The following is a 9,992-nucleotide window of genomic DNA, read 5'->3' as shown; positions in this document are numbered from 1 at the left end:
GGTGGATTCTGGAAGGGCGTGACACTTCAACTAAAGGAATTGTACGACGGATAGGTGATGGAGAAATGACAAAAAATTAGCAGCATAATTGGCTACCTCGTCCCCATAACATGAGGACGATCATGAATAGAGTACAGAACCCTCTGCAGCTTACAGGGGAATTGATTCTGCCTAATGCAATTTTGAACCGAGAGGTGGTTGCGGAAAAATTCTTACCTACGGATGCCAAAGCTATTCTATCCCTACCGATGTGCACAAAACATGTTGATGATTTCTGGTCATGGCAACACAAGAAGAATGGAGTCTTTTCAGTGCGGTCAGAATTCCATATGCTTGCTTCTACAAAACTGAGATGCGCAACCTGGCTAGATGGTGGATTGGGTTCTTCAAACAGTAAAAGCAAGCAGAAATCATGGTCTAAGCTATGGGAAATAGATGTACCCTCCAAGATTAAAAATTTCTTATGGAGGTTAGCGCAGCAATCTATCCCAACAACTGATCTTCTCAATCATCAGAATATGTCTTCTGTGACATCGTGTGGACTATGTGGCAATGAGGATTCTTGGCAGCATCCTCTTGGATTGTAATGTGTATGGGCGCTTCAACACATTGATCTTGTGGAAGCCGTGAATAGGATTACAGAACTCGATAAAAAGTGATGGATGTTTGTGTTGATGGAGGCCCTCCCCTCTTCCGAATTCATCCAGGTACTAGTCACCTTATGTTCAATTTGGTTCGCTCATCGGCAAGCTCTCCATGAACATAGGTTTAAATGGATGCCAAAATTACAGAGTGATACTAGAAGGAAGGTTTAAAAGGATGCCAAAATTACAGAGGGGCACAATTAAGGCACCAAATCTTATGCAATATTCTTCCTATATATCTGTCGCCATATCATATCATGAAATTAATACATAGGCGATCCCTCCACTATAAAATCTACCCCTCCTTCCCTGCCTAGCTAAACCAACAACGACATTCCATTCCTTGGCTAGTTTTATTAATTTATCCCTTGGCCGGCCGGCGATGGGTCGGCTTCCCAAGAAGGTGACCCTGGGGTACGTCCGCGACGACTCGACCCGGCGCTCTAGGTACAAGCAGCGTCTGAAGGGGCTGATGAAGAAGGCGGGCGAGCTGGGGAAGCTGTGCGACGTCGAGACCTGCGTGGTGGTGTACGGCGAGGGCGAGGCGGCGCCCGAGGTGTTCCCTTCCCCTGACAAGGCGGTGGGTATCCTGAATGGATTCAAGAGCGTGCCGGAGCTGCGGCGTTGCAAGAAGACGATGGACCAGGAGGGCTTACTCACCGAGCGCATCGCCAAGCTCCAGGAGCAGGTCGACAAGTCCCGGCGCGAGTGCCAGGACCGCGAGACCAGGTACCTCCTGCAACAGATCATGGACGGGAACCTCCCGGGCCTCGTTGGCCTCAGCGTGGAGCAGCTCGCCCGCGTTGGCTACAAGGTGGAGGAGATGATCAAGAGCATGGGCGAACGCATGGGGAAAACTCATTCCCAGGCGCCGCCGCCAGCTCCATGCGTCACCACCGGCATCATAGACATGGGGTCTCCGGTGCTGTATCAGGCGCCAGAGCAACAGGCGGAGGGCACCCTGGTCGGTGGCTACGCTGGTGGTCACGACGGGGCCGGCTTCACCGGTGGTGATACGGTGATGCAGATGCAGTCCTTCAATCTGGAGTTTGGTTCGAGTCATTTCCCTCCCATGTACCAGGCGCCGCCGCGAGCTCTATGGGTCACCACCGGCAACGTAGACATGGGGTCTACAGCGCTGCATCAGGCGCCAGTGCAGCGGCAGGAGGGCACGCTGCTGAGCTCCGGAGGGGATCTGGGCACCCTGGTCTACGGTGGCTACGCTGGTGGCCACGAAGGAGCCGGCTTCACCGGCGATGATACGATGATGCAGATGCAGTCGTTCAATCTGGAGTTCGATTGGAGTCAGTTCCCTCCCATGTAAGCTGGATGAGGATCGTCGGAGTGCATGGCCAGCTAGCGTCGATCTCGTCTCGTCTCGTTTTATTAGTTTCTGCATGGTTCAATTCTACAGTGGCATCATGAAGATGAGACATTCAGCTATTTCCTCGAATTGTTGTATCTTGTTATGGTTTTATTCGCCATGCTCTCTGAGCCAGGGCACTTTTAATAATTATTTTTGATGAATAAGGCATTTTTATTTGTAGTGATTGAATTTGTTATTCAGTAGGGGTCTCTAAGTCTCTTCCATAGGCCTTCGTTTGATCTCTGTGGTTGTTCAGTTCGTCGCTGCAGATCGTAAATTGCATGTGTTTAGAGAAATGAGCAGCTTATTGTGTGTATTACGGCACTTAAGTACAGCACAGCCGCGTGCCTGGTAGTTCCCTGATTGCTACCACGATTAAAAGAAAGAAACATGGTCGTGTTTCGGGAGATGTACTGGCAGGGCCTTTAATGTCATGATATTTTTGGTGTCTAAAATCTTGCGTTATGGGGGGTAGAAACGTGCTGAAGATATGCTCTCCTGGAAGAATGTAAATGTGCTGGAGAATTAATGATTTGCGACTTAACTGCATGGTGACAGTTTTATCTGGATTGTTCATGCTTGCCTGGATAAAGATTTGCGACTTTATTACATTGCGACAGCATGGCACAGTTTGCCCGATTGGCCAATATTTCTGAAACTTGTAAAATGCAGAATAAGTGAACAACCAAGTAAGAATAAGAACTATCATCATTTGCAATGGACATAGACTACTGAGTTCACTGTGCAGTCGATGCTCGCCCTCCACCCCCTAGTTGGAGGTAGGTGATTTTTGCGCATAATCTGTGCATGGTAACCCCGGTTCTAGAGGGCCTTTAGTCCCGGTACTAAAGCCCCCCCCCCCTAGTCCCGGTTCTTGTACGAATCGGGACTAAATGCCCTCCACGTGGCCGCTGTCTGGAGCTCAGGAAATTTTATGATTTTTTTTTCGATTTTCAAATTTCTGAATTATTTTACAATTTAATCTCTAATCAGCACTCATCACTGCTCAATTTAACCTCTAATCTGTAATCACCCCTCATCATTCCAAATCATCTAACTTCCCAGCCAGTCACCCATCCTCTCACTTCTGGGTTCTATTCCCCCTCGTTTCCAAGTCTGCACTTGTTGTTTTCCTGACAATAGTAAGATGTCAATCCTATTAACCCTCAGGAGTTTAGCTTGAGCAAGATGTCACACGTTTCACTGTTTTAGTTTGAAACTATTATTCTAAAAAACAATAATTTTTAGTAACACTAATATTTCTTGAATAAGTAGTTTGACCATAGTTTGACCATAGTTTGACAAAAATTCAAAATACTGAAATAATTATTTAGTAACACTAATGTTCTTGAATAATTATTTAGTACCACTAATACTTCTTGAATAAGTAGTTTGACCATAGTTTGACCAGATTTAAACGAAATAAAAAAAACTGAAATTTGCCCATGTGAAGAAAACAAGGTATGTAATTTTAGGTCACATTCAATAATAAACACACGTTCCTTCCATGTTTTACATATATCAGATGGATCAGACTGAGATGTGAACTGTCATGGTTCTCACTGTTCTCGAGGAGCATGAAAGGAATAAGAGTGTGGGTAAATGAAGTTATAGTGTGATACATAGATGATTTTTGGAGTCGAGAGAAGGGGGAAATCAAGAATAGAATCAGGGATAGATTTAAAAAATATAGGAGCATGGAATGTACGGTTAGTTTGCAAATAGGTCCATTTTTGCGAAAATAGATAGATGTGGGTAAAGGGTTAAGGTAGGTTGGATGATTAAAAGGTTATTAATTGCCTGCCCGTGATAAGCCGATAAGGTGAATATAGGTATGTATGCAGCTCACTATGTGCCATTTGTGTAGCAAGAGTTGTGTGGGGTTTATGTTGATTCAATCTAGCTTTTAATTAACATATAACACGAGACCTTTTCATGTTTCAAGACAGAATGAATGGTGAGGGGAGCGACGAGATGTTTCACATGCTTGTGGGGAGTGTGACAATGTCAATATTTGGTAAATGGAGGAAGTTAGAATTCTATAACTCGGAATGAGTATGAATATCAAGGTCACAGGAAAATCAACGACCGAAAACACAACTTGTTGTTGATAAGGGAATACGATGAATACAACTAGTTAATTCCACAACTTCTTCCTTGTAGTTGTAAAACCATAATGATGCGTTAAATGGGTCAATGGGGTTAAGACATTAAATATAGATTTGAGTAGATTGACTACTGAAGTCAAGGGAATGGACCAATCCAGCATGAATGGCAAGGCCAGGGGTCGTCCAGAGGCCGGGTGCATAACTAGTTCTTTCTATCTAACTGTCCTTGGATATCCAATAAGTTATGCAAACATTATTGTTTATACAATATTTTCAGCAGAAATGGCAAGGCCAGGCCTCGTGCATTGGCGGGTAAACAGGCGACCACCCTATGCCCGGAAGATGAATGCTTAGAGGTCGTCGCGTTGTCGATGAACTCACAAACGTAGTATCCACAAAAATCATTCCCGTCTTCCTGCAACAAGCACTTTGCGAGAAATAGATTTCAATCAAACTGATATTCAAGCATGCTAAATGGTATTGATGAAACTATCTATAATCAATAGGAGATGCGCGGAAGTAGCTACTAGTACTTACTTTCGGGTGTGTAAATCGCAGCTTCGTCGGCAGTGCCGGAACAATTGCGGTGAAATATTTCCAAACCCTGCCAGACAAAGAGAATAATTACTTGATATCAGGAAATGAACAAAGTTGCCGATATGGTGCGATAATGATCAATTGAACTTACTTCTGGAGCATTTCAGTCATGTCCGCATAGTCCTGGGGTTCTTTTCGTCTCGAGTCTAAGACAGTTACTAGTCCCCATTCAAGCTTAATCTCTATCAGAATAAAGTGGAAGCTGCGCACGCATGCATAACTCGTCAGTTACATTACTATAATTAACCTTGAGTAAGGGAAATCGAATATGCACAAGACAGCAACACTCACTTGAAGTTGTAAGGAAAGAGTATTTTCTCTTTGTTTTGATTTTTAAGCAACGATTGTAGCAAGTTGTCCTCAGTATCTGTGACTCTATTTTTAACCGTCCATTCATGTAAGATATTTCGGTTAATGAACCCAATTTCATAGATTTGTGCTTTTCTGCATTCGACGATGTTCAACCTGCATAATATAGTGAGGATAACTATATATACATGCAATGAAAGAGCTGAGCTATGTATAGAGACTTAATTACAGAAGTAGTACTTACAGACAGTAGCAAGTCACGAGTGTTTTGTCGAGGGCCATTTGATTGTATAACTGGAATATCTCGTCAAATTCAACAGACAACAGATCAATTCCAACGAGGTCGTGCTCCTCTTTAACTCTCAATGTCAAAGTATCCTTCCCAGATTAGCTGTAGGTTTTCATGTACCATTCATGCAATCTTCGCATCATCATTGTTAGAGGAGGATGATTAGGTTTGACGAGAGGCTTCCTTACTCGTATTTGAATTCGTCCGCCTCCATTATTTGAAACTCTAGATCATCACTCAGGTAATCAGCAGGATTGGTACCGGGCACCATCCCCGGATGATTAGCGACGATATCGTTAGACACCTTGAGCGGGGTGCACGATTGCTTCCCTGTTCTTCGAGCTGATACGTCTCAAACGTATCTATAATTTTTTATTGTTCAATGCTATTATATTATCCATCCTGGATGTTTTATATGCATTTATATGCTATTTTATATGATTTTTGGGACTAAAGTATTAACCTAGAGCTCAGTCCCAGTTTCTGTTTTTTCCTTGTTTTTAAGTTTTACAGAAAAGTAATACCAAATGGAGTCCAATTGACATGCCAGTTTTTGTGGATTTTTTATGGACTAGAAGAAGCCCCTGAAGCAAAAGAGTTGGGCCAGAAGAGTCCCGAGCCATCCACGAGGGTGGAGGGCGCGCCCTACCCCCCTGGGCACGCCCCCTACCTCGTGGATGACTTGGAGACCCCCCCCCCCTGACTTGTTCCCGACTCCAAAAATTCCTATAAATACGAAAAACCCCAAAAAGAAACCTAGATCGGGAGTTCCGCTGCTGCAAGCCTCTGTAGCCACCAAAAACCAATTGGGACCCTGTTCCGGCACCCTGCCAGAGGGGGGAGTCATCACCGGTGGCCATCTTCATCATCCCGACGCTCTCCATGACGAGGAGGTAGTAGTTCACCCTCAGGGCTGAGGGTATGTACAAGTAGCTATGTGTTTGATCTCTCTCTCTCTCTCTCTCTCTCTCTTGTGTTCTTGATTCGACACGATCTTGATGTACCGTGAGCTTTGCTATTATAGTTGGATCTTATGATGTTTCTCCCCCTCTACCTTATTGTAATGGATTGAGTTTTCCCTTTGAAGTTATCTTATCGGATTGAGTCTTTAAGGATTTGAGAACACTTGATGTATGTCTTGCGTGGGATACCCGTGGTGACAATGGGGTATTCTACTGATTCACTTGATGTATGTTTTGGTGGTCAACTTGCGGGTTCCATGACCTTGGGAATCTATTCATAGGGGTTGGCACACGTTTTTGTCTTGACTCTCCGGTAGAAACTTTGGGTCACTCTTTGAAGTTCTTTGTGTTTGTTAAATAGATGAATCTGAGATTGTGTGATGCATATCGTATAATGATACCCATGTATACTTGTGGTGACATTGTAGTATCGAGGTGACATTAGGGTTTTGGTTGATGTGTGTCTTAAGGTGTTATTTTACTACGAACCCTAGGGCTGTTTGTGACACTTATAGGAATAGCCCAATGGATTGATCGGAAAGAATAACTTTGAGGTGGTTTCGTACCCTACAATAATCTCTTCGTTTTGTTCTCCGCTATTAGTGACTTTGGAGTGACTCTTTGTTGCACGTTAAGGGATTGTTATATGATCCAATTATGTTATTATTGTTGAGAGAACTTGCACTAGTGAAAGTATGAACCCTAGGCCTTGTTTTGAAGCATTGCAATACCGTTTTCGCTCACTTTTATCATTAGTTACCTTGCTCTTTTTATATTTTTAGATTACAAAAACTTATATCTACCATCCATATTGCACTTGTATCACCATCTCTTCACCGAACTAGTGCACCTATACAATTTACAATTGTATTGGGTGTGTTGGGGAAACAAGAGACTCTTTGTTATTTGGTTGCAGGGTTGTTTGAGAGATACCATCTTCATCCTACGCCTCCCACAGATTGATAAACCTTAGGTCATCCACTTGAGGGAAATTTGCTACTGTCCTACAAACCTCTGCACTTGGAGGCCCAACAACGTCTACAAGAAGAAGGTTGCATTCTAGACATCAAGCTCTTTACGGGCATCGTTGCTGGGAAGGTTAGTGCTTGAAGGTATATCTTTAGATCTCGCAATCAAATCTTTTTGTTTATTGTTTTATCACTAGTTCAGTATATAAAAGAAAACTATAAAAAAATGGGATTGAGGTTGCCTCATATGCTTCATCTTTTTAATGTCTTTCTTGAAAATGATGGAAAGGAAAATTGTGCTCAAGTGTTAGAAGAAGAATGCATTAAAATGTTTGGCACTAAATCTTTGAGTGATGAGCATAATTGCAATGTTGTTGGTATGAATTCCTTGAATATCCATGATTATAATGATATGCAAAGCCACAAGCTTGGGGATGCTATGTTTGATGAATATGATATTTTTAGTCCCCCAAGTTTTGATGAGAATATTTATTATGATGAAAGCATGCCTCCTATTTATGATGATTATATTGATGAAAGTGGGTTTGGAAGAGTGTCAACTTTAGGAATTGGTGATCCCACTATTTTGGAGGGTGTTGAATATTATTGTGATAATTATGAAAGTGGATTTGGAGAGTTCATGACTTTATTTAGTGATGAATCCACTATTTCGGAAGAGGTTCCAGTTGATTATGAGAACAAAGTTGCTATCTATGATGATTATTGTGATGACATGTATGCTATAAAGAATAATGATAACCATGAAACTTGTCATCTTGATTTAAATTTTCAATTGGATTATGCCTCACATGATAGTTATTTTGTTGAGTTTGCTCCCACAACTATTTATGAGAAGAAATTTGCTTAAGTGGAGTAGTCATGAATTTGAGAGATACTTGTGTTGAGGTTTGTGATTCCCGAAGCATGCACGTATGGTGAACCGTTATGTGATGAAGTTGGAGCATGATTTATTTATTGATTGTCTTCCTTATGAGTGGAGGTAGGGATCGCGCGATGGTTAACTCCTGCCAACCATTCCCCTAGGAGCATACGTGTAGTACTTTGTTTTGATAACTTGTAGATTTTTGCAATAAGTATGTGAGTTCTTTATGACTAATGTTGAGTCCATGGATTATACGCACTCTCACCCTTCCACCATTGCTAGCCTCTCTTGGGCCATGCAACTTTCGCCGGTACCATACACCCACCATTTCCTTCCTCAAAACAGCCACCATACCTACCTATTATGGCATTTCCATAGCCATTCCGAGATATATTGCCATGCAACTTTCCACCGTTCCGTTTATTATGACACGCTTCATCATTGTCATATTGCTTTGCATGATCATGTAGTTGACATTGTATTTGTGGCAAAGCCACCTTTCATAATTCTTTCATACATGTCACTCTTGATTCATTGCACATTCCGGTACACCGCCGGAGGCATTCTTATAGAGTCATATTTTGTTCTAAGTATCGAGTTGTAATTCTTGAGTTGTAAGTAAACAAAAGTATGATGATCTTCATTATTAGAGCATTGTCCCAGTGAGGAAAGGATGATGGCGACTATGATTCCCCCACAAGTCGGGATGAGACTCCGGACGAAAAATAAATAAAAAACAGAAAAAAAGGCCATAAAAAAAAGAAGGCCCAAATAAAAAAAGAGAGAAAAAGAGAGAAGGGGCAATGCTACTATCCTTTTACCACACTTGTGCTTCAAAGTAGCACCATGATCTTCATGATAGAGAGTCTCCTATGGTGTCACTTTCACACACTAGTGGGAATTTTCATTATAGAACTTGGCTTGTATATTCCAATGATGGGCTTCCTCAAAGTGCCCTAGGTCTTCATGAGCAAGTGATAAGTCTCCAACGTATCTATAGTTTTTGATTGTTCCATGCTATTATATTACCCGTTTTGGATGTTTATGAGCTTTACTTTACACTTTTATATTTTTTTTGGGACTAACCTATTAACCGGAGGCCCAGCCCAAATTGCTATTTTCTTGCCTATTTCAGTGTTTCGAAGAAAAGGAATATCAAATGGAGTCCAAACGGAATGAAACCTTCAGGAGAGTTATTTTTGGAACAGAAGCAATCCAGGAGACTTGGAGTAGACGTCAAGGAAGCTTCGAGGTGGCCACGAGGCAGGGAGGCGCGCTCTACCCCCCTCGGCGCACCACCCACCCTCGTGGGCCCCTCGTGGCTCCCCTGACCAACTTCTTTCACCTATGTATGTCCATATACCCTAAAAACATCAGGGAGCACAATAGATCGGGAGTTCCGCCATCGGAAGCCTCTGTAGCCACCAAAAACCAATCGGGACCCTGTTCCGGCACTCTGCCGGAGGGGAGATCCCTCACCGGTGGCCATCTTCATCATCCCGACGCTCTCCATGGCGAGGAGGGAGTAGTTCACCCTCGGGGCTGAGGGTATGTACCAATAGCTATGTGTTTGACCTCTCTCACTCTTGTGTTCTTGATTTGGCATGATCTTGATGTACCGCGAGCTTTTCTATTATAGTTGTATCTTATGATGTTTCTCCCCCTCTACTCTCTTGTAATGGATTGAGTTTTCCCTTGGAGTTGTCTTATCGGATTGGGTCTTTAAGGATTTGAGAACACTTGATGTATGTCTTTCCATGCTTATATGTGGTGACAATGGGATATTCATGTGATCTACTTGATGTATGTTTTGGTGATCAACTTGCGGGTTCAGTGACCTTGTGAACTTATGCATAGGGGTTGGCA

The 9,992-nt window shown here is 42.7% G+C and overlaps 1 pseudogene; it reads left to right on the top strand.

Annotated features, from left to right (window-relative positions):
* The first annotated feature begins 1,026 nt into the window (after window positions 1-1,026).
* LOC119338440 lies at window positions 1,027-2,666 on the top strand (annotated as a pseudogene).
* The last annotated feature ends 7,326 nt before the right edge of the window (window positions 2,667-9,992 follow it).

The sequence above is a fragment of the Triticum dicoccoides genome, chromosome 7B (assembly GCF_002162155.2).
Source record: "Triticum dicoccoides isolate Atlit2015 ecotype Zavitan chromosome 7B, WEW_v2.0, whole genome shotgun sequence".
Lineage (NCBI taxonomy): Eukaryota > Viridiplantae > Streptophyta > Magnoliopsida > Poales > Poaceae > Triticum > Triticum dicoccoides.
This window is presented reverse-complemented; position numbering and strand designations above follow the sequence as displayed.